Below are 27,864 nucleotides of genomic sequence, written 5' to 3'. Positions count from 1 at the left end.
TTTTCTCTCTTGCCTGATTGTTCTCGCTGGTACTTTCAGTACTATCTTGAATAGGAATGATGAGTGGACATCCTTGTCTTGTTCTTGTTCTTAAGGGGAATGGTTTTTAAATTTTCCCCATTCAGTATAATGTTGGCTGTGGGTTTGTCATAGATGGTTTTTATTATTTTGATGTCATGTACCTTCGATGCCTTATTTGCTGAGGGTTTTTATCACGAAGGGATGTTGTTATTTGTTTTGGATTTTGTACCTACATATTTCTACCACCAGCTAATGACCTATCTTATAGCATCTTGTCTTCCCCAGAGCCCACTCAATTAGTAGAAATAGAGTAGAAAGGAAATAAATATACTGATTGATTTAAATATGAATATTAAAAGAGCTAGAAAACTATCCGTCTTCTTCATTCCAGGTTTTTATGTTGTTTTCTACTCTAAAGAGATCTGATGCTAGCTTAAAAAGTAAGACTTAAAACTGTTATGTGTTTGTTTTTCACATGTCTTCTGGATTTAGAAAGGTAACTGTTAATGAATTTAAGATCTTTGTATTGGATTACTCACTCCCATGAAAGAAAAGTGCTGGAAAGACAGCTTTATAGCAAGGCCTTCTCACTTTAGGGAGAAGAAGAAAGGCAAGATCAAGGCATAAAGTCATCAACAACTTGTGACAGTATTTTGTGTCAGGGCTATGTGTGTTGCTTTTGCTTCTGCCGCCCCTTCCTTTATCTTTCAGAAAATAGTTCTGCCTCTGGAGAATCTCTACTATGAAATATCCAAGAGGTTGAGACATTTTTAGATGAAACTGATACCCTTGTCTCCAAAGTGCTCCTTTTTAAAAACCAGCATTATTAAAATATAGTTTATATATAATAAAAGCACCCATTTTAAGTGTAAAGTTTAATGAATTTTGGCAAATACATACATATACGTAACCTAAACTACAACCGAGGTATAAAACATTTCCATCACCCCAAAGAGTTTCCTTGCATCACTTTGCAATCAATCCCCTCCCCACAGTTCTGGATCCTGGGGCAAACACTAATCTGCTGTCACTATAGTTTTGCATTTTGTAGAATTTCATATAAATGGAATCATCCAATATACAATTTTTTGCTTCAATCTTCACTTAGCATAATGCTTCAGATACTCATTTATGTTGTCTGATATTTTCTATTGCCAAGTAATATTCCATTAAATGGATATGTCAGTTTTTTGTCCACTCAACTATTGATGGCTTTAGGGTTGCTTCCACTCTGGGCCTATTATAAATAAAGCCACTATGATACCTGTGTTCAAGGCCTTTTTTTAAAAAAACAGCTTTCTTGCATATAATTGATATGAATAGAACTGAACATATTTAATTTGTACAATTTGATGAGTTTTGATATATGCAAATGATAGTGATATCATAACCACAATCAAGGTATTAAACATAGCTAATACCTCCCAAAACATGTGTCCCTCTCCTTACATCTCTTCTTATTTGTCCTATGGTAAGAACACACAGTATGAGATTTACCCTCTTAACAAATTTTGACGTGCATGATACTCTATTGTTAACTATAGGCACTATTTTGTATAGAAGCTCTTCAGAACTTATTCATCTAACACTACTGCAACTTTATACTGTTGAACAAATCCCCATCCTCCCTTCCCCCAATCCACTGGTAACCACAAATGTATTCTATACTCCTATTTGTTTAACTATTATGTATCTCATAAAAGTGGAATTATGCAGTATTTGTCCTTCTGTGACTGGCTTATTTCACTTAGCATAATATTCTTTAGGTTAAGCCAGTTGTTGCAAATAACAACTACTACATAATTTCCTTGTTTTTAAAGGCTAATATTCTGTTGTATGTATATACCACATTTTCTTTATTCATTTGTCTATTAATGGATACTTGGGTTGTTCTCTATCTTGGCTACTGTGAATATTGTTGCCGTGAACATGGGATCCGAGATAATCTCTTCAAGATCCTGATTTCAGTTCTTTTGGATACACACCCAAAAGTGGGATTGCTTTTTGGTAGTTTTATTTTACATTTTTAGGAACTTCCATGCTGTTTTCCATAGCTACTGCACCATTTTGCAGTTCCACCAGCAGTGTACAAGAGTTTCAATTTCTCTAGCCTCATAGATTGAGTTAGGAAGAATTCTATCCTACTCTATTTTCTTTGAGTTTGGTTTATTTGTTCCTTAAATATTTGATAGGCTTTACCATTGACTTCATTGGAGGTTAGAGTTTTAGTTATGGGATGGTTTTTAATTACAGATTTACTTTATTTAATAGATATAAGGCTATTCAGATATACTAGTATTTCTGACTCATTTTGTTAAATTGTCTTTCAAGAAATTTTTCCATTTCATCTAAGTTGTAGAATTTATTGGCACAAAGTCATTCAGAATATTCCCATATCACCCTTTTAATGTCTGTAAAGCTGTATGTCTATTCTTTCATTGTGGCATTGGTAACTTGTGTTAATTTGTGTCTTGTCTCTCTTTTTAATCTTTATCAGTCTAGGTATTGGTTTATCAATTGTATTGATCTTTTTAAAGAGCAGGCTTTCATTTTTATTAGTTTTCCCCTATTTTTTGTTTTCTATTTTCCTGATTTGTACTCTTCTATTATTTCTGTTACTTAATTGGAGTTTAACTTGCTCTTCTTTTTCTAGCTTCTTAAGGTAGAAGCTTATTGATTTCACTCTTCCTTCTTTTAAAGCTATAAATTTCCCTCTCAGCACTGTGTTAGTTGCAGGTCATAAACTTTAATATGTTATATTTTCATTATCATTCAGTTCAAAATATTTTTAATTGCCCTTGTGATTTCTTCTTGGACTAATGACTTTTTAGGGGTGTAATTTTATATTATGTCCTAATGTTTGAGAATTTTACAGACACCTTTTTGTCTCTGATTTCTGACTTAATTCCATTTTAGTCAGATAACATACTGCATACGACTTTGGTTCTTCTAAATATATTGAAGGCTTGTTTTATGCCCCAGAATATGATCTATCTTAGTGAATATACCTTGTGAATTTGAAAAGAAAATGTATTCTGGTAGTGTTAGGTCCACTGTTTTGTAAGTGTTGATTAGGTCCAGTTGGTTGGTAGTACTGGTCATGTTTTTTGTCTCCTCACTGATTTTTGTCTACTTGTTCTATCCATTTGTGAGTCAATAATGTTGAAATATCCAACTCTAATTGTAGCTTTGTTTACTTATCCTTTTACGTGTATCTGTTGTTTTTTTTTTCTTTCATGTATTTTTGAGGATCTGTTAGGTACATACACATTTAGTATTTTGTCTTCTTGAGTTAACCACTTTATCATTATTACATGGCCCTCATTCCTGGTAACACTGCCTGTCTTGAAGTCCAGTTGTCCAATTCATCTCTTATTGGCATATTAACTCTAGCTTTCTTATGAATATTTATATATCTTTTTCTGTCTTTTTGCTTTTAACCTATCTGTGTCTTTATCCTTAAACTGGGTTTCTTATATACAGTATATGGTTAGGTCTTGCATTTGTTATGCAGCCTTTTAACTGGAGTGATTAGACTACTTACATTTAATATAACTGCTGACAGAGTTGGGTTTAAGTCTACCATCTTTATATCTGATATTTGTATTCTATATTTCCCATTTGTTCTCCACTTCTCTTTTTCTGTCTTTAAGATTAAATGAGTATACTTTAGTATTTTATTTTATCACCAGTTGTTATTTATGCCCTTTTTAGTAATTTTTCTAGGTCATATCAGATGCATCTTTATCTTATTGCAACCTACTTTCAAGTAATATTTTATCACTACAAAAGTAATGTAAGGACCTTAACAGTATACTTCCATTTCACCCCTCACATCCCTTGAGGTTACTGTTATACCTTTAATTCCTATATACCTTATAATCCTATAATAGATTATTAATTTTCCTTTAAACAATAACCTAACTTTTAAAGAATTTTTTAAATGAGGGGGAAATTTTTTTTATATTTATCCTTCACTTGCCACACTTATCTGGCACTCTTCCTTACTTTGTAGAGATCCAAGTTTCCATCTGTTATCATTTTCCTTCAGCCTGGACAGCTGCCTTTAAATTTCTTGTAGTTCTGGTTTGCTAGTGATAATTATTTTCATTTTGGTCTGAAAAAAATATATTTCACCTTGATTTCTTTTGTCTTAAGTTTTTAAGGATATTTTCACCAGAATCAAATTTGAGATTGGCAGTATATTTTTTTCAGCACTTTAAAGATGTCATTCCATTGTCTTCTGGAAGCTTCCACTGTATCTGAAGAGAAGCATATGGTTCTTATCTTTGTTCCTCTGTCTATAATGTGTCCTTGTTTTTTTCCTAGTGGCTTTTAAAATGCTCTACCACTAGTTTTCAACAATTTGATTGTCGTTGCTTTAGTGTGGTTTTTCTGTTTGTGATACACTGAGCTTCTTGGATTTATGGATTTACATTTTCATATTTGGAAAATTTCTGGCCATTATTTCTTCAACTACTTTTTTCAGCCTATTTCTCTCTCTCCTTTCCTTATGGGATTCCAATTGCAAGTATGTTAATCTGCTTGATATTGTCTCACAGTTCACTGAGGCTTTTTTCCTTCCATATTTTCTATTGTTTAAGATAGGATAATTTCTGTTTCTATGTATACAAATTCATTGATATTTTCCTCTGCAGCATCTAATTTGCTATTTATTTCATCCAATGCATTTTTCACTTTTTACAGTATACTTTTCAGCTCCAGGAGTTCCATTTAATTTATATATCTTCCATTTCTTTACTCACTATATTCATGTTTTCCTTTGAACCCTTCAATATATTTAATAGCTGTTTTAAAGTCCTTGTCTGCTAATTCTATAACCATCATTTCTGGTTCTGTTTCTACTGATTGACTTCCTCCTGGTTATGGGTCACAATGTAGTGCCTCTTGAAATGTCTAGTAATTTTTTGTATGCCAGATATTATAATTGTCATATTGTTGAGTGTTTGGAATTTGCTATCCTCCCTTCAAAGAGTGTTCAGGTTTGTTTTTTTATGCAGTTAAATTATCTGTGGATAATTATTTAAAGTCCTTTACTTTAAAGTAGCCTTTACTACTAAAATATGACCCTTCTTGAGTCTCTATGGAATGCCCCAGGTATATAACCAGGTCTCACAACCCTTGCTGTAGGAACTCATATGTCTCTCAGGTCTGTATGAGCTCTGGTAAGTTTTCAACTTATAGCTCCTGAGCAGTGGTTTTCTGCCCAGCCTCAAGTGTTGCCCTTAATACATGCACAGATTCATATTCAGCCAGAGACAAAGGGAACATCTAGGCAGACTTCTGGAGCTATGTCTCTGAGTAGCTTACCCTCTCCAGTACTCTGCTCCATAAATTTCTGCCACCTAGGCCTCCCTGAATTCCTATCTCTGTCTCACCAATTCAGCAAGAGTGCAGGTTCTGCTTGTGTTCCCCCTCACAATGCAGTGGTCTAGAACGTGCCTGCTGACAAAAAATCAGGGTGATGGTAGAGCTCACTTCATTTGTTCCCTTTCTCTTAATGACCACAGTCCTGTGCTATCTGCTGCCTGATGTCTAAAAACAATTGTTTCATGTATTTTGTCTGGTTTCTAGTTGTTTATGGGAGATGTGAGGTGAAAAGGAGCAAGTCTTGTACCAGTTACTCCTTTCTGGACAGAAGTAGAAGTCTCAAAGCCCTTTCTAAGTCACATTAAGATTCAAACTCTGTGGTAGGTTTCACATATAAAATGTGAGAAAACCTATCACAAATAAGAGAAGACTAGTGCCAGAAGAAAAATGGTTCAGGAAGTAAAAGGCAAAAGGGACAGATTTCTTCAGCTTTGACAGGTGGTAAACTCTTAGAAGAATATGAAATGACTCAACCAATTTCAGGGCAACACACTACTCAGAACCCAAAGGTTAGACATGTCACTCTTAAAAAATTTCATATACTGAGAACTCCAAAGTCCAAAGTAATGAAATTTTTTAAAAAATCAAAGCAGTCAGGTAGAAACTGAACTTGACAAATATGTCAGTTACCAGTCACACTGATATTTCCTTCTGTAAGCCCATGCCAAAAATAGCTCACTCCTCTTATTCTCCCTCTGTGAGTTTAAAAAAAGTACAATCTAAACAACCTTATTTATAACTCCTAAAAAATCGTGAGGAAGTCATTAATAACCATGCATTATGTCTAATGTATGTATATTCTGTTACTGCTATTTTTAAAGGGCTATTTTTTCAGCTATGGTGATTTAAACAATCTTACAGCACAGCTGTTTACCTCACTACTGTCCTAGAAAACACTAAATTTATCAGTCTTACCAGTACAAATCTTGTAATAACAATGCCATATCTATAGAAGGGCAGTCACCTAGGACAGGAACCTTACAATATGAAAACGAGATATGAAAATTTCTTTTATGATGGAACAAGAAAAAAGAACATAATGTGTACCATTAAATTATATCAAAAATTATTTTTTAAAAATTCCTCACTAACACATCAGGCAAAGGTTTGATACTTAAATGTTCAGATAGCAAATTGAGCTAGCATGTAATCTGGGAGACACAAAATTAAGTAAGTTTCCACAAAAAATTAGGATAGCAGTAAGTAAGCCAACGCCAAGCCTATGAGAAAGCTGAATTCATGAAAGACACTGGCTGGGAAACTGAGGTAATAAGGTAGTCAAATAAGGATCATTGCTTACCTATAAAGCAGACTTCTCGCTTTACAATTCTCTTTAGGCAATCCTGTATAGCTGCCTACTTCAAAGCTTGTAACTTTGTAAACAAATGAAACACAAGCTAAACAAAGGGAACAAACTCCCTAGAAACATAAGAAGGAACACAGTAGCCACCAACTCGCACCTACGTATATTTAAATACTTAGGTGTAAAAAGCCTCCAGCTAGGAGGCTAGGTACATGACAGAAGATAAATTAGCCAAAGGTAGTGTATATGGTCTGGAAATGGCAGTTACCTGCTCAGCTTCATCACATCAATACAAGAAAGCAAAATTTGCCACCTAAGCTATTGAACATGCTCATCCCTAAAAGGTAATTTTTCCTAGAGTTCCATCAGTCCTCTCCTTTCACCAGCAAGAACAATACCCCAAACCACTGCTTCTTAGATGAATCCCACAGTATAAATGAATTTCATACTCAATCCAGAATTTCTACATAGCTGTAGAATGAAAGACCAAAGAATATAATTTCCTACAGGGACTACCTCTCACACTCCTTCTTGACATTAAATACTAACCAAATATCCAGCTAAAGAAGATATCTGGATTATCTATATGTGTCTCTGTTGAATATTACTAGATTGATTAAAAAAAAAAAAACTTTTGTATTTGAAAAGAAGCTTTCAGTGACCAGTTTCATGCTTTCAAACTTGCCCAGATTCTTTCTTTAATCTGCCAATACAAACATACCACAGAAGCACCTCTGTTTCAAAGAAACGAAACTGAATAATGGAAAAACTATTGCAATTAGTTATTTAATAAACAGTTAATCAGTTAAATCTAAATTGTTTTCTATAGGAACACATTTGTGATTCTGTAGTCTAGGACAGTAAAACTGCCAAATGATTACTTAAAATAGTTTCATATTGGACTACAGAATTATGTAATACATGTAAGTGTCTAGCCCAACACAGGATTCAATAAAAGGTAGCTCTCTTTCCCCCCAAATCTGTCTGGGAATATCAGTTTGATTAGAGAAAGCTGGATTATAAAGTTTAAAAAGAAACAAATTTAGTTTTATTATTTTGGGAGTATACTGAAACCTACCCATCCCCCTCCTTCTCTATTTAAGCAGTACTTTAATAAATGAGGTAAATAATAGATGAGAGTAACTGGTTATGAATACATCAACTTTGTTTATGTAAATAAAAGTTCTTTTATACTTAGAATGAAGCTGATCTTCAGTCCATCCAGCCCAGGTGAATGATCAATTTCAAATATGGAAAAAATATGACTGAAAAACAAACCAATAAGGTTTCTATTGCTGAAAATTTTTTGAAACAATTTCAAAGCATATAAGGAAAACTAATTTTATCTGAAAATAAGATAAAACCCTTTATTTTAAAATTAAAACTGTATAAAATAAAAGGAAGAGATAAAAAGGCATTTTTCAAATTATCATGACAATATGTATGTGTATATGGGTGCATATATGCACACACACTACTAAAAATAGCCAATTTTTATTGAATATTTACTATATAACAGGCCTTTTAAAAATAAGTACTTACATGTAATAACTCTTTGAAATCCTTATAACAACCCTATAAAGTAGATACTACTGGCGCCAGAGCCAACTCTCTTTATCACATACTATGAATGTGTGTGTACCACATATTATGAATGTGTGTGCTGTTTGATGTAAACCACTTGAAAAATGATATTCCAACATGGAACTGAATTATTGGCTTTAAAGAAGAATACCTCGGAATTAAAGTAAGCAGAAGTAAAATTGTTGATACTACATGTCATAAAAATAAACATTAAAATGATAAAAACAAAATTCACTAGAAAAAATGCTCTAAAGCTGAAAATCTGGAAAAAATTATGTCATAATAATATAAATAGACTGGATAGTCATAAAAGGCATCCTTACTGAAACGATCAAAATACTTACATAACATTTTTTATTCACTATAAATTCAGTACATGTTCATTATAAAAAAGTCCAGAAAATACAGAAAAGTAGAAAGGAGAAAATAAATATCATACACAATCTCATAACACAAAGAAAATGAAAATTTACAATGTTTACTGACACTCTTTCTATGGAAATATTTTCACATTTTTAAGATCATGCTGTATGGTTTTGTTTTTCAACTGAATTGCATAAACATTTTTCTACATGGTTAACACTCTTCAAAAATATTTTAATGCCCCCATGATATATCATATAGGTAAACAATAATTTAGGCAACTATTTCCTTGATAAACTGTGAGGGACATCTTTATTTATTAAACTTTATCTAGGTCTCGGATTTATTTTCTAAGGATATTTAAGAAACTGAATTACCAGATCAAAGTGTATGAACATTTTTATAGCTCTTGATGCATTTTACCAAATTGCTTTCCAGAAAGTGCCACTAAAAAGATTGACTTAGTTGAGTTAAAATTTCAAGAATATTTATTTACAACCAGCATTTATGAATCATTTTAATTGGTGGCAGCTGCTTTAAATGTTCTCATTGTTAAACCAGTAAAACACCACAATGAAAACAGACTGTCTTAATTTAAGGTCAAACGGCAGTTATAGTTTAAAAATTAAACTAAAGTATATTTGCCTCATGGTAAGAATGGCTTCTTTCCAACTTGCAGACTCCCTGGTTCTTCAAAACTTTTAAAACACTTAAATCAAAAAGAACTTATTCTACAGTAGTACACGATAAAACTAGAAGCATTTGAGGAGGCTGCTTTTTTATGTTGTGTTTTGTTAAACATAGTAGATCGCTAAATACATATTTTAAAATACATCTGTTTTCAGTGTTCTTGATGTGACACTCTATAAGGCAAGACATTACATTTAAAGGATAAATGACAAATACAACTCTAATAGTATTTGCTGTAAGACTGTTTCTCCAAAGGTGCTTTATTCCTAACAGCCTTCCTCTGCAATCTGTCTTTGGCCATGCCCTTACACTCCACTCGACCAGGGTTGCTCACAACCATACAAGAAGGCAAGATCTTAGTCTAAATAATGGAAAAGAAGGAAGAAACTGCACATGGATGTTAGAGACAATGTTCCTTTCCTGAGGCCATCTTCTCAATAATTAACTTTTTAGATGGTCTAGGAGGGGTCACTGACAGATACTACAATTTAGTAATCTCATGACTTGAGCGAAAATTTAAAAATGTTTATTTTTCTTCACAGTACACATCAATACCAATTTGTGTATTTCCTACTGATACAGCAGAAGCTCCAAGAAAACAGAGGTTATCTTTTGCATGGTCCTATTCCCATCCCATGACACATTGTAAGGGCTAAATATGTTTGCTCAAAGAATAAATAAAATAGTTTAATACAAAAGAGCGAATGAGAATACATCACACTAGAGAGTTTTGTTATAAGTCCAGGCCCAAGAAATACTGTTTTTGGAATGTGTAGTATAGTCTAAGTATGGTGCACAGAATTGACATCAAAGTCATAAACAACTTTCTCTGACCTCTAGGTAGAGTTTAAAAGTCCCACACTTAAGAACTATCTCTTAGGAAGATAAACATCTCAGAGATAAAATTAGGGGAAACCTAAGAAATATTTTGTCTTAGAATTCTAGTAATTGGATAATCATGTACCAAAACCTCAGATTCAAAAAAAAAAAAAAAAAAAAAGTGGCATAGTAGGATAAAACTGCTGGAATAGGGCAGTGAGAGGAGGGGTGTCAGCAGACTTAGGCCAACGCTCCACCATCCATCAGTCAAAACACCATGAAAGAATCATCCATTCCCTTCATCCTTGGACATAGATATGCACGATGGGGACTGCCTGCCTGATGAACTTCTACAGGAATCCAAGGATACTATCTGTTAAAAAGTTCCTGGAAATTGCTAAGTATTATAATGCTGTCAATAAAGGTATATTTATTAATGCTATTATCATTTTGGGTCAGTAAGACCTCTACTAGGTAGACTCCCAATAATTGTTAATTTCTTTTCTTGGATACCTTGAAGAAGTAAGGTTACTCTGAGATTATCATTTGTAATAATAAATATAATTTAGCAGGTAGTTCTTAAAAGGATTCCGTATCTGGAAAATGTAAGATTCTGGTGCTGATGGAGTACACCATGAGAGACTATGCCTTGCTTAATCAAATATTTCAGGACTTGAAGAATATCAAGGAGGGAAGCGAGCATTAACATTCAGTGAGAGCATATTATGAATCAAGTACTATTAGGTGCTTTCATAGGCGTTTTATTCTTCTCGGCAAGAGTGGTTTACTTGCCCAAGACACTGTTAATATGGAGTAGACATGATACTACCAACCAGGGATATCTGACTCTAAAGCAACAGAAAAGGTTTATCGTCTCCAGCTATGAGTGAGCTGGCACACCATTTCCTTTTTTTATTTCAGTCATTCTTATGGTTGATATATGCGTTAACAAAAAAATGTTGATCCACTGTATGCCATCAGGAACCAGGCTAGCAGGAAGAAAATTCTGAGTCCACAAGGAAAAGGAAATTCTTAATCTGGGTAAGGTAGTTAAATCTGGCCTCTATGTGCAGGTGGGTGTAAGAGACAGCCCATTAAGCATGCACTGGATAACTGTTCAAAACATTTCTGATGTAAACTAAAGATATCTTTGGCAACCAGAAAAGTCAATTTCTAATATTCCCCTTCTCTGGTTCAGGAATTTATGGAGAGATGACTAAGGAAGTCTATTATCAAAAGACATATATACCTGGGCCAAGTGAAATGTTCTGTCTGAAAATACCTAGAGAAATATCTGTTGTCTTAATCTGTTTGGACTATTTACAATAAAATACCATAAAATGGGTAGCTCACAAATAATACATTTATTTCTCATAGTTCTGGAGGCCAGGAAGTCCAAGATTAAGGAGCTGGCAGATTCAATGTCTGCTGCATGCCCATTCCTCATAAACAGCAACGTCTTGCTGTGTCTCACATGGTAGGAAGGAAGAATGAGCTCCCTTGGGCCTCTTTTATTAAAGGGCACCAATCTCATTCATGAGGTCTCTACCTTTGTGATCTAATAACCTCCCGAAAAACACTACCTCTTAATAGCATCATCTTGGGAATTAGAATTCAACATATGAATTTGGTGGGGGGGCAGGTCACAAATATTCATACCATAGCACCTGGTAAGAGTCTCTTTTTCTCCAAAGGAACACAATACCAGAGAAAATGTTTAATTAAAATAAAATGAAGCTGGGCACGGTGGCTCACGCCTGTAATACCAGCATTTGGGAGGCCGAGGCAGATGACTGAAGTCAGGAGTTCCAGATTGGCCTGATCAACATGGTGAAACTCCATCTCTACTAAAAATACAAACATTAGCTGGGCATGGTGGCACAGGCTTGTAATCCAAGCTACTCAGGAGGCTGAGACAGGAAAATTGCTTGAACCCAAGAGGCTGTGGTTGCAGTGAGCTGAGGTCACTTCACTGCACTCCAGCCTGGACAACAGAAGAAGACCCTTGTCTCAAAATAAATAAATAAACAAATAAATAAAAGTAAAAATTTTTTAAAAAATGAAACTAGACGGCAAAATGTCTCTGGAGGCAGGATGGATTCGAAGCAAAAGCTAGTTAGGTCAGGGCAGGACAGAATCAGAGTGGGAAAAAAAAAGAGTAAGGCATCAAACTTCAGAACTAAAAATCTGAAGGCAAGAAATAATAATAGTTCAGTAGAAAGTCTCTTTCAATTACCTAGAAGTTTTTCAGCTTTAGTCACCATAACTGGAAGGAAGGTTTGGTTTTGTATTGCTCTGACACCACATGGCTTCTTAGACTGCAAGAATCTAGAAATCTTCCCTAGAGAAACCTAACATCAGGGTAGCTAAAAGTTGTATGGATTCCTACACTACCAACCCTTTTTAGGCAAATTTGCAAGCTGGCAATTAAGACAGAATTTTAAGGCATCTTTGATAGTTATAAGGTAAGGGCAGTGGCCATGAATGGCAGGTTCACAGGCACAATTCCTTAGCATATATTCTTCTCAAGCCATCATATACGAAAGGATTTGGCCTAGGTGAAGGCAGAAGACAAAATTAGCCCATTCTTCAAATTCCTCTGATTTCTGTATCTATACTGGATGGTGGGGGAAGGTTGGGGTGGAGAGGAAGTAAACAATCATAAAGGAACTATGCAATCAAGCTTGGCCAAGGCCACAAAGTAGCAAAGAATGAATTACACATATGTCAGTCAGAAATTCATGGAGTTCTCCCAAGGTAGTCATCACCAGTGACGGCAACAGAAGTTAGAGCTAAGAAAAGTCAAGGACGAAAGCCATGAGCTCTTCATATCCTTTAGGTCTTAGACTATCACCTCCTCAAAGAGATCCATCTACCATCCTTTAGACGGGATTCTCAACCCATCTAAAGTAAAAGATAGCAACTCTGTTGTTCTCTATGGCAATCCCGGCTTACTTATCCCAATAAAATTAGTTTAGTCATCTGTCCCACTAGACTATAACCTTTATGAAAACAAAGACCCTGTCTAACCTTTTCATTATTATACCCACAGTGCTTAGCACAGTGCCTAGAACACCATAAGTAATGAATAATGATTTGCTGAATAAAAAAATGATTAGTATGTAACAATGACTCAAAGTGTGATCCCTGCATCAGCAACGTTGGCATCACTGGGAACTTACTACAAATTAAGTTTTAAGCTTAATTTTACACACTTAATTCTCACACTTACTGAATCAGAAACCCGGAGTAACAAGCCCTTCAGATGGTTTTCATGCATTCTCAAGTTTGAGGACCACTGGTATACAAGAAGAACGTATAAAAATTCACCAACCAAGAGTACAGAAATATGTATTTCCTAAGTTCTGTTCTATTATGGGGTTGGAATCACTGGTCAGTTCATCCACAATTCTAAGTCTGGTATGTGCACAACTAGTATCTTATTGGAATGTAGCAAGGATTTCCAAATGCAGGATCTTGAAAAACTCACTTAACCTCCCTATTTCCTTATCTGTGAAAAGGGAACACCATCAACCTCACAGGTGGTTAGGATTAAATGAGATTTTTTAAAAAATGTACCCAAGTTCTCATACAAAGTAAACAATAAATGGTAGTGGTAGTACTGCTTCTTACTGAATGTGTTTCTGGAGGCCTCTGAAGATAAGTATCTCACAGAACAGTTTTCAACGAACCCCAAAGCACCCTGGGAAAAACAAAAGTATCACATTTTTCAAAAGAGTATATCCTATTACCAAAATGTTACGGTACAAGTAGCTTTGTGAGAGTGTAAGAATACACAATTTGCTGGACTCCAGAGGCAAGGAGACACCAAATAAAAGAGATAAATTAACTTATAAAGGGTTAAAGTAAGGGGAGGAAACAAGATGGGAGCAAATTCAGAGACTGCTGGCAGTTAGAATGGCAGGGTCGAAAGAGCAAGGCTATGCTGTGATGAGCTGTTTTCAGTTGGCAAGAAGGATGTCCTTATATGCCTAATGTCCATATTTTCCAAGCCCAAAACTTGCAAAAAGTCTTATTAATATAAGTATACTTATGGACACAATGGGACAAAATGAAATCAGGGCTGTCCTGGGAAATCCAGAATACATGGTTGCTATCTAGAAATGATCTATTTTTAAAAGAACCCAACCCCAGCATGGCTAAAGAACCAGATAGAGTTTCACATTACCCTTATACAGTCTGTAGTTATGACTCACCTGAATTATAAACGCTGAATGGGCACAAGACCATTAAAAAAATTAGAGCATGGGCCAGGTGTAGTGGCTCACTCTTGTAATTCTAACACTTTGGGAGGCCCAAGCAGGTGGATCTCTTGAGTTCAGGAGTTTGAGACCACCCTGAGCAACATGGCAAAAACCTGTCTTTACGAAAAATTACAAAAATTAACCAGGCATGGTCAAGCATGCCTGTAGTCCTAGCTACTCGGGAGGTTGAGGTGGGAGGATCACCAGAGCCTGGGAGGTTGAGGCTGCAGTGAGGGGTGATTCTGCCACAGCTCTCCAGCCTGAGTGACAGAGTGAGACTCCGTCTCAAAAAAAAAAAAAAAAAAAAAAAATTAGAACATGTATGAAAAGTTGCTTAGCATCATCTTCTCTGTCCTCCCATTTCACCAGATCCTTCTGATTTCATAAACTCATTGGCCATCTGGAGACCTTAGTTTAGAAAAAATCATGAGGCTAATCCTTAGTATCCTACATTAGTTACTACTGAATCTTGATACCAGTTCAAGGGTCCTTTTGGATTATCTGATTACCTTTGATGGCCAGGAGGGCCACAAGATGCTTCAATACTAAATTATGCTCATAAGTTAATAGTTTCTTGAGATCCAATAGACAACTCAGTAGAATTTTCAACCACTGGTTAAAATAGATAATGGTCTTACTGCCAATGATTCTGTCAACTGTGAGACCTGATACTATAATGTGAAAGATAGATGAGTTTAAACAATTTGTCTTCTTGTGAAGGTGGTAGGTTTAAGAAAGATAAAAGAACTTCAGCTATCAGAACTCAAGAGTAGAGTGTCAAAAGAAGGGGTGAAGGATAAACTATTTCTTACTATTGTGTTATTTCCATATGGGAACATTTTTCACAAATAGAACCAAAATGCAGAGACACACTAACTGGTGTAGTCACCTAATGTGACTGAGACTGACGAGGAGTTGTTGAATCAGAGGACCTTTTTACTTCAGGCAAGTGCCTCCAGACCTAGTTGACAAAAAACTTTCAAGTTGTTTTGATTTCCTCTCCAATCCTGGAAAATACAGACCATCTTGTTGTGTAGGGAGGACATCTATTAGACCTCAGAGTTACAGTAATGAGGATGTCTTGTTCCGATTTCTATCTGGAGCAGTTCACACTTCCTTATGTAACCAGGGGCTCCCTGGTTTCCTGAGTATCATAATCGGTGTGTATACTGATGCTCAGAATTCCTGACCTCAACCATTTCTTATACCTCAATCTTCTAAGTTACCAGTCTACATGACACTTTCTAGTACAGGGTAGAGTTGTGAATACTATACCCCTGAAGGACTTCGTCTGTTACCTGGAAGCAAGTCAAAACTAGGTATTCAAAACATCAAGTTGTCTGGATTAAAACAGACCAAAAAGAAAGCTAAGAAGTTTCCTTGTCCCATTCTTTCACGATACAAAGAATGGGTTAGACAGTGTACAAGGCCATCCCACAAGGATAAACAAGGTAAGAAGCCAAACTGCAGTTGAAGTGGTCAATTTAGTACAAAAAACCATTAGTAAGCACCTTCTCTACTATTTTTGCCATGCAAAGGACCATCCTCACTCTTCAGGAGCTTATACTCTAGTAACTGAAGGTGAGAAATACATAATTAGAATTTAATATTAAGCAGTAAATAAGAAAATAGCTATGAATGAGGAATTATGGGACACAGAGGAGAGACACTTACCTAATTTGGGAGTTCAGGGAAGCAACAAAGAGGACCATGATTGGAGAAAGTACTTTAGCTCAGTATCTGTGTCTTGGAGCCATCAAATAGCATAAATCAAACACAGACTAAAAGGAAGAAGGCAGGCTGGAAATCTCTCAAACAGCTGAAGTAGCACCATGGCTTCTGAAATTTTTTAGGTGGCAAAACTTTGAAGAATGGAGAGTTCTCCCTTAGCGGAATGCCTAATCACCTACCCACCCTCATACACCTTTACAGAAGATTTGATTTGGTCAAAAAACAGGGAAGCGAAGCAGTTATGTAAAACAGCCAGCAGGATGTACACCACATAATAGGTTCTCAGCAGTTTCTCTTGATTTCTCCCTACAAGCTCTACCAGAATTTCAAGAGTCAGATTAGGCACGCTTAGAAATTGACAGAATACTAGAGCTCTTCAAAGAATACCTGCAAGCAAAATCATAGATATTACTCTGCAGGGCTTCATCAATGTATGGCTGACAGAGCTCTCCAAATTCATTAGAAATGGTACAGCCCTTCCCTTTGGATGAACAATGCTAGCCTAACATGAGCCTCTAGATCACCACTCACATTATTCAGTTAAACGCCAAACTATACCATTTCTTTCCTGTACTATTATTTGTACTTATTCTTTCCTCACAAATCTAATTTCACAGCTAATTCTTATGTGGACTAGAGTCTACTCTGGACTAATATTTTCTTCAATAATGACTCTGACTTAAATGTGACTCATCCCTCAGTTATTCAACCATATAACTTCTACAGCATTCTCACATAGGTTAGAAAATCAAGTCAAAATGAATGAACAGATGCTTTAATTTTAAGCCACTCTGCTCTTCCCTCTCAAGAATTCTCAAATAAACTTATTTCCCAATAGCTCTCTAAACAAAACTACTTACTCATCTCTGTGTATAATCCTCGCTGGCTAGAATGTCTAGTTCTCTCCCTCTAAATCAAATTCTAAATCCTTATGATTTGAAACATAATTCAAAACTGTCCGTGAATCCTTCCCCCAACAAATAAGTCCATTAACTTCAAAATGATTACTATACTTCCCTCATTCCCACGTTTTATCACAAATACCCAACTCTCCATTATGCACATGTGGCTATTTCTACCTCTTTTAGTTACCCACTTGTGGCCACTTAAGTGAAGGCACTGGAGCAAGGTAGAGAAGGCACATAATTCCAGTTCACAGAATGAGGGAAAAAGTCAAGAAAAGGAGGCAAGGATATTACTATTTTATACTATCCACACTAGGATCCCTCAAGAAGCAGAGAAAATGAGAGATCATTATACACAGACACATACAAAATTTAATTACATTAATGTATGTTAAAAATGGAAACATACCAGTCATAGAAATAGCCACCTGCTTAGTTAGAAAAGATAGTTTACTTACATATGTCCCAGTGGAAGAGCAAGTTGGTAAATTACTCTATTTATACTGGAAGTTTACAGGCCAAAATTAATATAAAACATGTATGTAGATAAACACACATACCTACTAGACAAATGTGCCCAGCCTATTCATCTCTGTAAGAATGCTTGCCAAATCAAAAATGCACTATTCTATTCATTAAATTCCTATTAGTCCACAGTAAACTGTCAAATACACAGATGGCACTCAAATGGTAGTTGACAATCCTCTTCAATGCAAATCTATCCAGCCAAATTTAGGAAAAAATTAATCGTTAATCACAGAAATGCTCAAGAAAGCATCCTGCATGTTACAGCATTCTTATAATTGTACTGGAAGATATACTGTAATTTACTTAGTATAAAACCATGATTCAGAGTTGCACACAATCTGATTTTAGCACTAAAGCTGAAAAATAAAACATACTGGAATCAATCCAACTTGTTTTATTTCCTGGGATACAGGTAGAAAACCATTATAGTTAACATGAGGAAAACAAGAACTTCTATATAACAATGTAATATCCCATAGTGAACCCACATACTTTGTTTATTGGGTTACAAATAACTATTTGCAGCAAATAAGCAAGGAAAAAAATACTCCAATGCTTTCCCAGTAACAGTTATTCCCTATAATGAAAAAATATTTATGTGTTGCTAGCAAAGCAATTCTCACTTGATGATCCACTGTGAACATTAGATCTAAAGAGCATTTCTCCTCCTTTCCTCCCCAGTTTTATTCATCCTAACTTCCCCAATGCTTACCTCTTTAAATCATATATATAAGCAAACATAACCACCCAATATTGATGTCAAGCTACATTTGCAACTACTATTATCTATTTTAACTTGTCACTTGTATAAGATTTACGTGCCAATTAGGCTGTATGAATAGTCTGCTAATTTTATTTAGTTACATTGCTAATATAAAGTCTACATAATAGAATATGCATTTTTTTAAAAAAGTACATTTCTATTCTCACATATTTGTAGCAGTCCTGATATGTACCACATATGATTCCAATGATGTAAGTTTTAGTGAAATATTTAATATAATTAAAATTTTATAAAACATTTCTGGTGCTTAACAGTAATAAAAAGGCCAGTGTTAAAAATGGACAATTTCCCTTCTAAATCAATGGCATATAGAAGACCTGATGAAATTTGGAATTTTTAGGCCACAAGATTTATGCAACTTCTCAGAATTCTACTTATTGAACATGAGTGTACAATACATATAAAGTACTTCCCTGCTTGCAATGTCACAAGGTCCACTAGCCTATTTTCTTCAATACTACAATGCTTAATGTTTTTGAAACTGCAGCAACCCATTATTAGTTGGTTGACTTAATAACACACTCTTTTTCTCTCCTACAAGTGTGGAGTGTGTGGGTAGTTTAATTGAAAATGATTTGGATTTTAAGATTTCATGATTCCTCTTGAAGTACTGAGAGGCAAATTTAAAAAGTCACTCCTCTTAACTTCCTCACCTTAAGAAAATGTTTAAACAAAAATTCACTTAGCATGCTTATAAAAAACAATGTTCTATGTAGATTGATAATAGTGGAGTGGGGAAGAGAAGGGACAGAAAATATAATGATGAAAAAAAAGAAAATATAACGATGAAGACAGGAGGCGTCTGGTATCAAAGGAGCTTACTATCCAATGTGGGAGGTACACACATACATAAATAATAGAAAATACAGGCCAGCCATGGTGGCTCACGCCTGTAATCCCAGCACATGGGGAGGTTGAGGTGGGCAGATCACCTAAGATCAGGAGTTCAAGACCAGCCTGGCCAACATGGTGAAACCTGTCTCTAATAAAAATATCTTAAAAATTAGCCGGGAATGGTGGTGCGCGCCTATAGTCCCAGCTACTTGGGAGGCTGAGACAAGAGAATCGCTAGAACCAAGAAGGTGGAGGTTGCAGTAAGCCAAGATCACACCACTGCACTCCAGTCTGGGTGACAGAGCAAGATAATAATATCAATAATAATGATAATGACAATAATAATAATAGAAAATATGCAAGACCTAAGGTACTAAAGAGAGGTGATGAAGGTTAAGGTAGGAGGATGAGAGCACATGCTAAATCTGAAAGGGACAGTTTCAAAGTTTCACATTGGAACACAGATGTCATATTGCAGAATTTAAATGACACTCCATTATCCTGCATATGTATTCCCACTTATGCACAAAGAGATATACATGCAAAGGTGCTAAAAACAGTTATCTAGGTTATATTCTACTTTCTCAAGCCATGTGCCTGTGGGACTGCAATCAGCCAGAGAGGACACTTTTTTCTAATACACACAAAAACAATGTAAATGCTAGCAGTGGCCCTGAATACACAGATCTTATTGTCTCCTATCTTTCCCTATACCAGCAATACTACAATTTTAATGCCCATCAATAAAGGACTGGTTAAATAAAATACCCATACAATGGAATATCTTGCAGGCATTAAAAAGAAACAGGTACTGCAGTCTAGTTGATATTGTGACAGTCAATTTTTTAGTATTGATAATACACTGTAGTTATATATCACCAGTGGGAAGTTGGGTGATGGGTACACAGGATTTTGCTGCGCTATTTTTGCAACTTCTCGTGAGCTTTTAATTATTTCAAAATAAATAGTTTTTAAAAAGAAAAGAACCAGGATTTGAAGGTGTGCTGATACAGAAGCATCTCCAAGGATATGCGGCAATAGCAGCTCTCATTTATTTCTGGTGGGAATGCAAAATAGTACAACCACTTTAGAAGACAGTTTGACAGTTTCTTACAAAACTAAACATACTTTTACCATACACTCCAGCAATCATGCTCCCTGGTATTTACCCAAAGGAGTTGAAACTTTATGTCCACACAAAACCTACAGAAAATAGGTGTTTATAGCAGCTTTACTTGTAATTGCTAAAACCTGGAAGTAACCAACATGTCCTTCAGTAGGTGAATGAATAAACAAACTATAGTACATCTAGACAATGGAATATTATTCAGCACTAAAAAGAAATGAACTATCAAGCCATGGAAAGATGGAGAAGAAACTTAAATGCATGTTGCCAAGTGAAAGACGCCAATCTAAAAATGCTACACGCTGTATGATTCCAATGATGTGATACTCTGAAAAAGGCAAAATTGTGGAGACAGTAAGAAGATAAGTGGTAAGGATAGAGAAATGAATAGGTAGAACACAGAGGATTTTCAGGACAGTGAAAATTCTATGATACTATACTGGTAGGTACATATAACAACACATTTGTCTAAACCTTTAGAATGTACAATACCAAAAGTGAACACTAATGTAAACTACGAAGTTTGTGTAATAATGATGTGTTAATGCAGGGACATCAGTTGTAACAAATATACCACTCAGGTGTGGGATGTTTTTAATGGGGGAGGCTATATATATATGTGGGAGCAAGGAGTATATGGTGTATCGCTACACCTTCCTCTCACTTTCATTGTGAGCCAAAATTGCTCTTAAAAATAGTCTTTTAAAACATATCTCCAGGCCGGGCGCGGTGGCTCATGCCTGTAATCCCAGCACTTTGGGAGGCTGAGGTGGGTGGATCACTGGAGGTCAGGTGTTCAAGACCAGCCTGGCTAACCTGGTGAAATGCTGTCTCTACTAAAAATACAAAAATTAGCTGAGCGTGGTGGCGTGCATCTGTAATCCTAGCCACTCGGGAGGCTGAGGTAGGAGAATGGGTACCTTGAACCCATGAGGCAGAGGTCACAGTGAGCTGAGATCGTGCCACTGCACTGCAGCCTGGGCAACAGAGTAAGACCCAGTCTCAAAAATAAATAAATAAAATAAAATAAAATAAAATGTATCTTCAGAATTGTCTATAAACTGCAAAATACATGCAGAAAAGTACGTATAGTATGCTACTTTATGCAAAACAAAAAGGCATGCATATGTACATAAATTCTAACAGCATATGCATAGACTGTATCTGTAAAGATACACAAGAAATCGGTGGCAGCAGCTGTTGCCTTTGTGAAGGGCAACTAGGTAGCTGGGAGACAGGAGTCAGCGGGAAATCTACATCTCATTGTCATCTTGTGTTCAGATTTCACACCATGTGAATATACTACCTTTTAAAAAAGTTCATTCCAGGAGCATGGTTTCCTGTCAGAAGATTTTAAAGTATCCCCACCATCTGGTATATACTCCTTCATCCAGTTTAGAAGGTCCAGGGATCATGCGATAGGATTTAGGGATAAGGTCTTCCAATGATACAGCATTCTGAGTTCTCCTGCTAGGCTGTGAGCTACTGAAGAGCAAAGGACCATAGTATTACCTGTACCTGTCACAAAGTCTGACACATTTAGGGAACCTGATTTTCTTGAATTTATCTGACGTGTTATCCTGGCCATTCCTTTTGACCTACTCTTATAAACCCAGACACAGAAGGATTCTTTACCATTCACTCTGCCCCTGTAATGATGTTTTAAAAATTAACTCATTAGCATGTCATCGTCATGTCAACAACTGTCTATCCCTAAATATCAATGCTGAAAAAGATGTAGGCTTATTCTAGTGAAGGCAGGATTTTTCATGGAAATATGATTTATACATTTCCTTTTTATCTTAATATCTGTTTGTGAACCCAATGACTCATAAGACATCTTAACTAAAATCTCCCATCTACAGTCATCAGCCTGTAACTTCTAGAGGCTTTGTTTATACCTATATAAGGTACTTACTTACTTGTATTAGTTATCTGAATTGTATAACTTAGCTCTCCTACTAGAGTATAAACTTCTTAAGGGCAGGGGAGCCTTATCTATCACAGTATTCCCACAGTTACTTTTATCTAGGTCAATTATCTCTGAAGACAGTTCATTTAATTAAAATTTCATAATTTAAACATTAAATAACTTTTAAAACATGATTTAAAACCAAACCAATTTGCTTAAAATAGTACAGTGGGTTTGTTTTGAAGGTAAATAGTTTTCCAAGCATATTATAGAAAGAAACTATGCTATCATAACTAGACCAAGCCTCATCCCTTGAGGTTGTTGCTCTGACTTCATGGAGGTGAGATCGGCACTTTTTCTATCTATATCCTAGCACTGTGTCCTCTCTCCCTTCCGCAATCATGTATACCTTGCATCTATGCTAAAACATTTCTAAAAAATTGCTTAGCTACTCTTTTGAAACTTGGTAAACAAATGCTAAATAAGGAGACTAAGATCCCTAGGCAGGAGAGGAAAGATGGTGGTCCCTTCTGAGAGTACCAGTTCAACAGCTTCCTACACAAGAAATCTTGTTTTATCTGCTGGTCATTGCTGACCCTGACAGCCAGCTCCAGAAACACTGCGGTACTGGCTTGGTGCTAATAGCAGATGGTTCAAGATGCATTAAAAACTGTTGAAAGCTTTTATTCGTTTGGTCTGCCACAGTAGTTCTTTCTCAAATAAACAGAACTCAAACCAAGTTAAAAGGAAAGCTGATTTTCTCCCCAGAGGAACAAATCAATACTATAATGTAAGTTACAATGGTATTTATGATACTGAACTTTGTTATTCTGTAATTCATTAGGTAAGATAGGTTACACTTAAACTCCATTATAAAAGGTAATCCTTTTTCGTATTACAACTCTTTACACTTGTCCTTAATGGCAAAACACGCAATTACTTTTGCACCAACCTAATAGTAAGTCTTGATGAGGGCAGGAACCACATCTCTTCCATCTTTGAATCTCTCACGCTGCCTTAGGTATAAATTTTAAAAAATACTTGAATTAATTTTTTCAAGGATGCATTGAATCTGTTCATTAACAGATAACTAAATTCTAAAATCTAGAAACCTCTATTTAAAAAAAGACTCAACAGTTTTATTGATGTGCCATAATTATTTCAGAAAAAAAATTTCCACAGTTTATTTAGAGACTCCACCTGAGCTTAAAAACAACTTTCTGGGCAATAGATGTATACATTTAGTGATAGATAATTCACATCAGACTGAAGGTCTCTTGGAATTGTTCTGAAAGAAAGGCAGTGAAGCTCAGAGAGATTTTTTAACTGTCTTCAGTTTCTTGAGAAGTGTCATGGAATTATTAACGATATTAACTTTAAAATCAAAAATAAATATCATTAAGCACCTTATAGGAGAGGGCAGGGACCTGTAACTAAACCAAGCTTGAGTAGTGCAACTCCCACAATATTAGAAATCATACTTGGAAGAAGCAGGCAAAGTTTAAATTCTCTTTGGTATAGTCTTCTCATTTCAAAAACTGGAGCAAGAATAAATGTATAACTCATGAAAATGTGCTGAGAATTAATTATTATAAATTTTCTCTGTATTTTATTACAGTTTATCTAGAAAGGTACCAAATATTCTACTTAGGCAATATACTTATGCATGTTTACAACATATGAAATTGTCAGCTAAAGCTCAACTTTGGAAATAACCCATAACCTCACTTTCAGAATCTAACCTGCATACCAAAGCACTGAAATTTCTAAAGCTAACTACCAATTCTTTACTCTAGTTTGAGTCTCTTTCTTAATGGCTGCCTTAAGAATTAGAATTAACATATTAACCTAACACAATCTACTTCAGATTAATACTAACCAGTGTCAATAATATACAAAAATTCTGTTCCCCTATAGCTCTGTTCCCTCCCTCTCCCTCTTTTGTGCTATTGTTGTCATTCAAATTATATCTTTATATGAAATAAGCCAATTAACAGTTTCGTATCTTATGTAGCTGCTATCTTTTAAATCAGATAAAAGAGTTATAAACAAACATACCTTTAAACTGTCTTTTATGTTTACCTATATAGTTACCTTTATAAGTACTCTTTATTTCTGTACATTCAAGTAAATAGCTTCCTTTCATTTCGCCCTGAAGGATTCCCTTTCATATTTCTTACAAAACAGGTCTGCAGCAACAAATTATCTGTTTCTGTTTATCTAGGAATGTCCTAATTATCTCTCATTTATAAAAAATAGTTTCACTAGATACAGAATTCTTGGTTAACAGTCTTAATTTCTAGCATTTTGAATATTTCATCCAACTGCCCTTCCGGCTCTGTTTCTGATGAGAAATTAGCTATTAAGCATATTGAGGCTCCCTTGTCCATGACGAGTCCCTTCTCTCTTGTTGCTTTTAAGAATCTTTTTGGGCCGGAAGGCTCACACCTGTAATCCCAGCACTTTGGGAGGTCGAGGTGGGTGGATCATGAGATCAAGAGATAGAGACCATGGTGAAACCCCATCTCTACTAAAAAATACAAAAATCAGCTGGGCGTGGTGGCGCGCACATCTGGTCCCAGCTACTCGGGAGGCTGAGGCACGAGAACTGCTTGAACCTGGGAGGCGGAGATTGCAGTGAGCTGAGATTGCGCCACTGCACTCCAGTCTGGCACCTGGCGACAAAGCGAGACTGTCTCAAAAAAAAAAAAAAAAAAAAAATCTTTTTTTATCTCAACAATTTGACTATCACTGTGTCTGGGTGTGAATCCCTTTGAGCTTATCCTTCTTTGAGTATATGGAGCTTCTTGGATGTTATATTTAATATTTTCATAAATTTGGGAAGTTTTCAGCTGTTATTCCTTCAAATGTTATTTTACCCCCTTCAGAGACTCCATCATGTACATGCTGGTATACTTCATGGTGCCTCACAAGTCTCTTAGGTTTTGCTACCCTTTTTGTTTTCTTTTGTTCCACATACGATAACAAAAGTTAACCTATCTTCAAATTTCTTGATTCTTCTGTCAGCTCAAATCTGTTGATGAATCCTTTTAATAATTTCTTTTCATTTCATCTTTTATAATTTCCAACTCCAGATTTTCTATTTGGTTTTTTGTAACTTCTCTCTTTCTCTGTTGGTATTTGGTAAGATAGCATTCTCATGCTTTCCTTTAATTCTTCAGCCATAGTTTCCTTCTGTTCTTTAAATAGGTTTACAATAACTGATTTAAAGTTCTATCTAAGTAAGCACAACATCCAGGCTTCCTCAGTGACAGTTTTTATTGACTGCTTGTGTCCCTGAATTAAGTACCAGTTTGCTGTTGGTTTTAATTTTTTTGTTGTTGTTGTTAAAAACTAGAGATTTTAAACAATATAAGGTAGAAAGTTTGGAAATCAGACCTCTTCACCCCCAAAGTTTGTTGTTACTGTTTGCTTAATGACTTTCCTGGACTAGTTCTGTAAAGCCTATATTCCCTGTCATGTGTGTCCGTTGAAGTATCTGTTCAACTACTTAGTGATGAGCTAATGACTGGCATATTTTCTAAAATGTTTTGAACCAAGAGATTTTTCATCCTTTGCCAAAGGGCCCTGTGTTAGGTATGCCTTCAATGCTCTGACAGTTTACAATTCTGCCTTAGCTTCACTTTCTGCTTCCACAGGGTCTAAAATTCAGCCACCTCAGGCAAATATGGTATTAAACAATTGCTGCTGCTTGTTTTCAACAAATGTCCTGCTGATAGGACTTTTCCACTGAGTCAGATCAAATAAAGACAAGCCTCATGAATAGGGCATTCCCAAAGAGCTGCAAGACAGGTCAAATAGAGACAGCTATCTGGGGATATTTGAGGAGCTTGCACCTCTCCGGTGGCTGCAAGTTTTCACAGCTACCATGGATGCAAGGTTACTAGCTTCTGGGGATATTGTGGATCTGAGGAAAGGTTGATTGGATTAGGGCAAGTTAAAGTACAACAAAGCTAACTTTTTTTTTTAACCAAAAATCAGCTGTTGTATTGAATAAATGCTCCTTGGGTTGTTGGAAGCTTTGGGCTATTTTTAGAAATCTGAAAAACTTGTTTTTGACAATCGCTGTCAGATACTGCTTTTATAGAGGAGAAAATTTTCTGAAGTCCTTACGCTAGTATTCCAGAAATCCCCTTTACTTGAGTTTGAAAACCATTCTGGCATTTGTGTCTTCTTAAAAGGTTATAACCATCATCTCTTAAAATTGCCTAACAAAATACGTGGGATATCTGGTGATATGTGCATATAAGCTGCTAGGTAAAGTCCATAAACCTCTATAGAATTAGAAGAGAGAAAATATGATCAGCTTTGATTTATATTCTATTTTACCTTTGCTGACCACAGGGAAATAAATGTATTTTTGAGAACAGATGCAGTAAAAAAGCATTTATTGTTATAAACATTTGGCTGTATTTCAACTATTTTTAAAATATTGCTTTTCAAAAGATTCACATACTTTAAGTAAAAGAACATGAGAGACTATAAATGATTCTAGTCATGATAAGACTGACTGTGCAGCATCTAGTTCCATGCTCGGAGTCATAACTAAACAGAAGGAAGGTTACTAAGGTCTCAGTGTATTTCTTTGATGAAATGAGAAAATGGTCATTATAAGGTCTGAGTCTTATAAGGAACCAAACATTTTAAAAATGCATTTTACTAGAACATTTACTGTTTTATCTCATACAATTGATTATTCATTATAATGATGCCAAAACAAATTACAAGTTTGAGAAAGTTTGACAACAATGTTAGCATCATCCTAATACTAGATTAGGATATGTTAAACTACAAGTGGTTTCCCATTTACAGACTTCTGGAGTCCTGAATGAGTTTAGTTGCAGGTATGATATGAACACAACCTTACACCTTTGTGTGTGGCTGGTGTAGGAGACAGAGAGAAGAGTAAGGAAGAAAAAAAAAAAAAAAAAAGAACACTAATACTTTCTAGATACCTGTCCTGTTTCTCTTAACGTAGCACCTACAATTGTATATGAGACTCTGGATTTGGGAGTCATGCTGCAAGAGGAAAAATATTGAGTGTCAATCACAATGAATAAAACACTATAAGAGTTATTACAAAGTCATTAAGCCCTTTTCTTGGAAAATCAACTAAAATAAAGCAGATAATACAGAGGAAATCACTCATGAAAATCAACACAGTAGTCTCAGTGATATTTATGTTATCAATTATGCAGAGTTTCAATGTTCTATACATATTTTAAAAGACACCATGAGCATACTATAAAGGCATATAACACAATATGTTTTCATTACTATAGATCTTCAGACTCCATGGACCTAAAATCTGCAATTTCAGGAATGTATAAGCAACCATTAAGGTCCTTAATTAAATATTTTTCATTTGATTATTGTATTTATACTTTAAATTAAATTTAATTAAGAAATTAATTTGAAGAATATTTTAAAGCTAATAGGTGTGAATGAATTGCTAAGTTGGTAATTATTCTATCATTTCACTAAGTTTGTATGTTTTCTTCACATTATAATCTATGCAACAACTCAAGAAGTGATACAAATTTTTGTTTTTGAAAAAAATAAAGCAATTGTTTAGTGTTGGTGATTA

At 35.3% G+C, this 27,864-nt stretch overlaps 1 protein-coding gene and 1 long non-coding RNA gene across 6 annotated transcripts in view; both read right to left on the bottom strand.

Annotated features, from left to right (window-relative positions):
* AMMECR1 (AMMECR nuclear protein 1) overlaps positions 1 to 27,864 on the bottom strand; it is a 142,592-nt gene that overhangs the window by 92,088 nt on the left and 22,640 nt on the right. The gene's annotated exons all lie outside the window — the stretch shown is intronic.
* The window catches only part of LOC141582782 (uncharacterized), a 45,718-nt gene continuing 22,105 nt past the window's right edge, over positions 4,252 to 27,864 (bottom strand). The window contains exon 2 of the long non-coding RNA XR_012515656.1: positions 4,252 to 27,296. This is a non-coding gene — a long non-coding RNA (uncharacterized LOC141582782). The remainder of the gene's footprint in view (positions 27,297 to 27,864) is intronic.

This window comes from Saimiri boliviensis, chromosome X, assembly GCF_048565385.1.
Source record: "Saimiri boliviensis isolate mSaiBol1 chromosome X, mSaiBol1.pri, whole genome shotgun sequence".
In the NCBI taxonomy this organism is placed as follows: domain Eukaryota; kingdom Metazoa; phylum Chordata; class Mammalia; order Primates; family Cebidae; genus Saimiri; species Saimiri boliviensis.
Note: the sequence above shows the minus strand (reverse complement) of the source record. Positions and strands in the feature narration are given on the sequence as shown.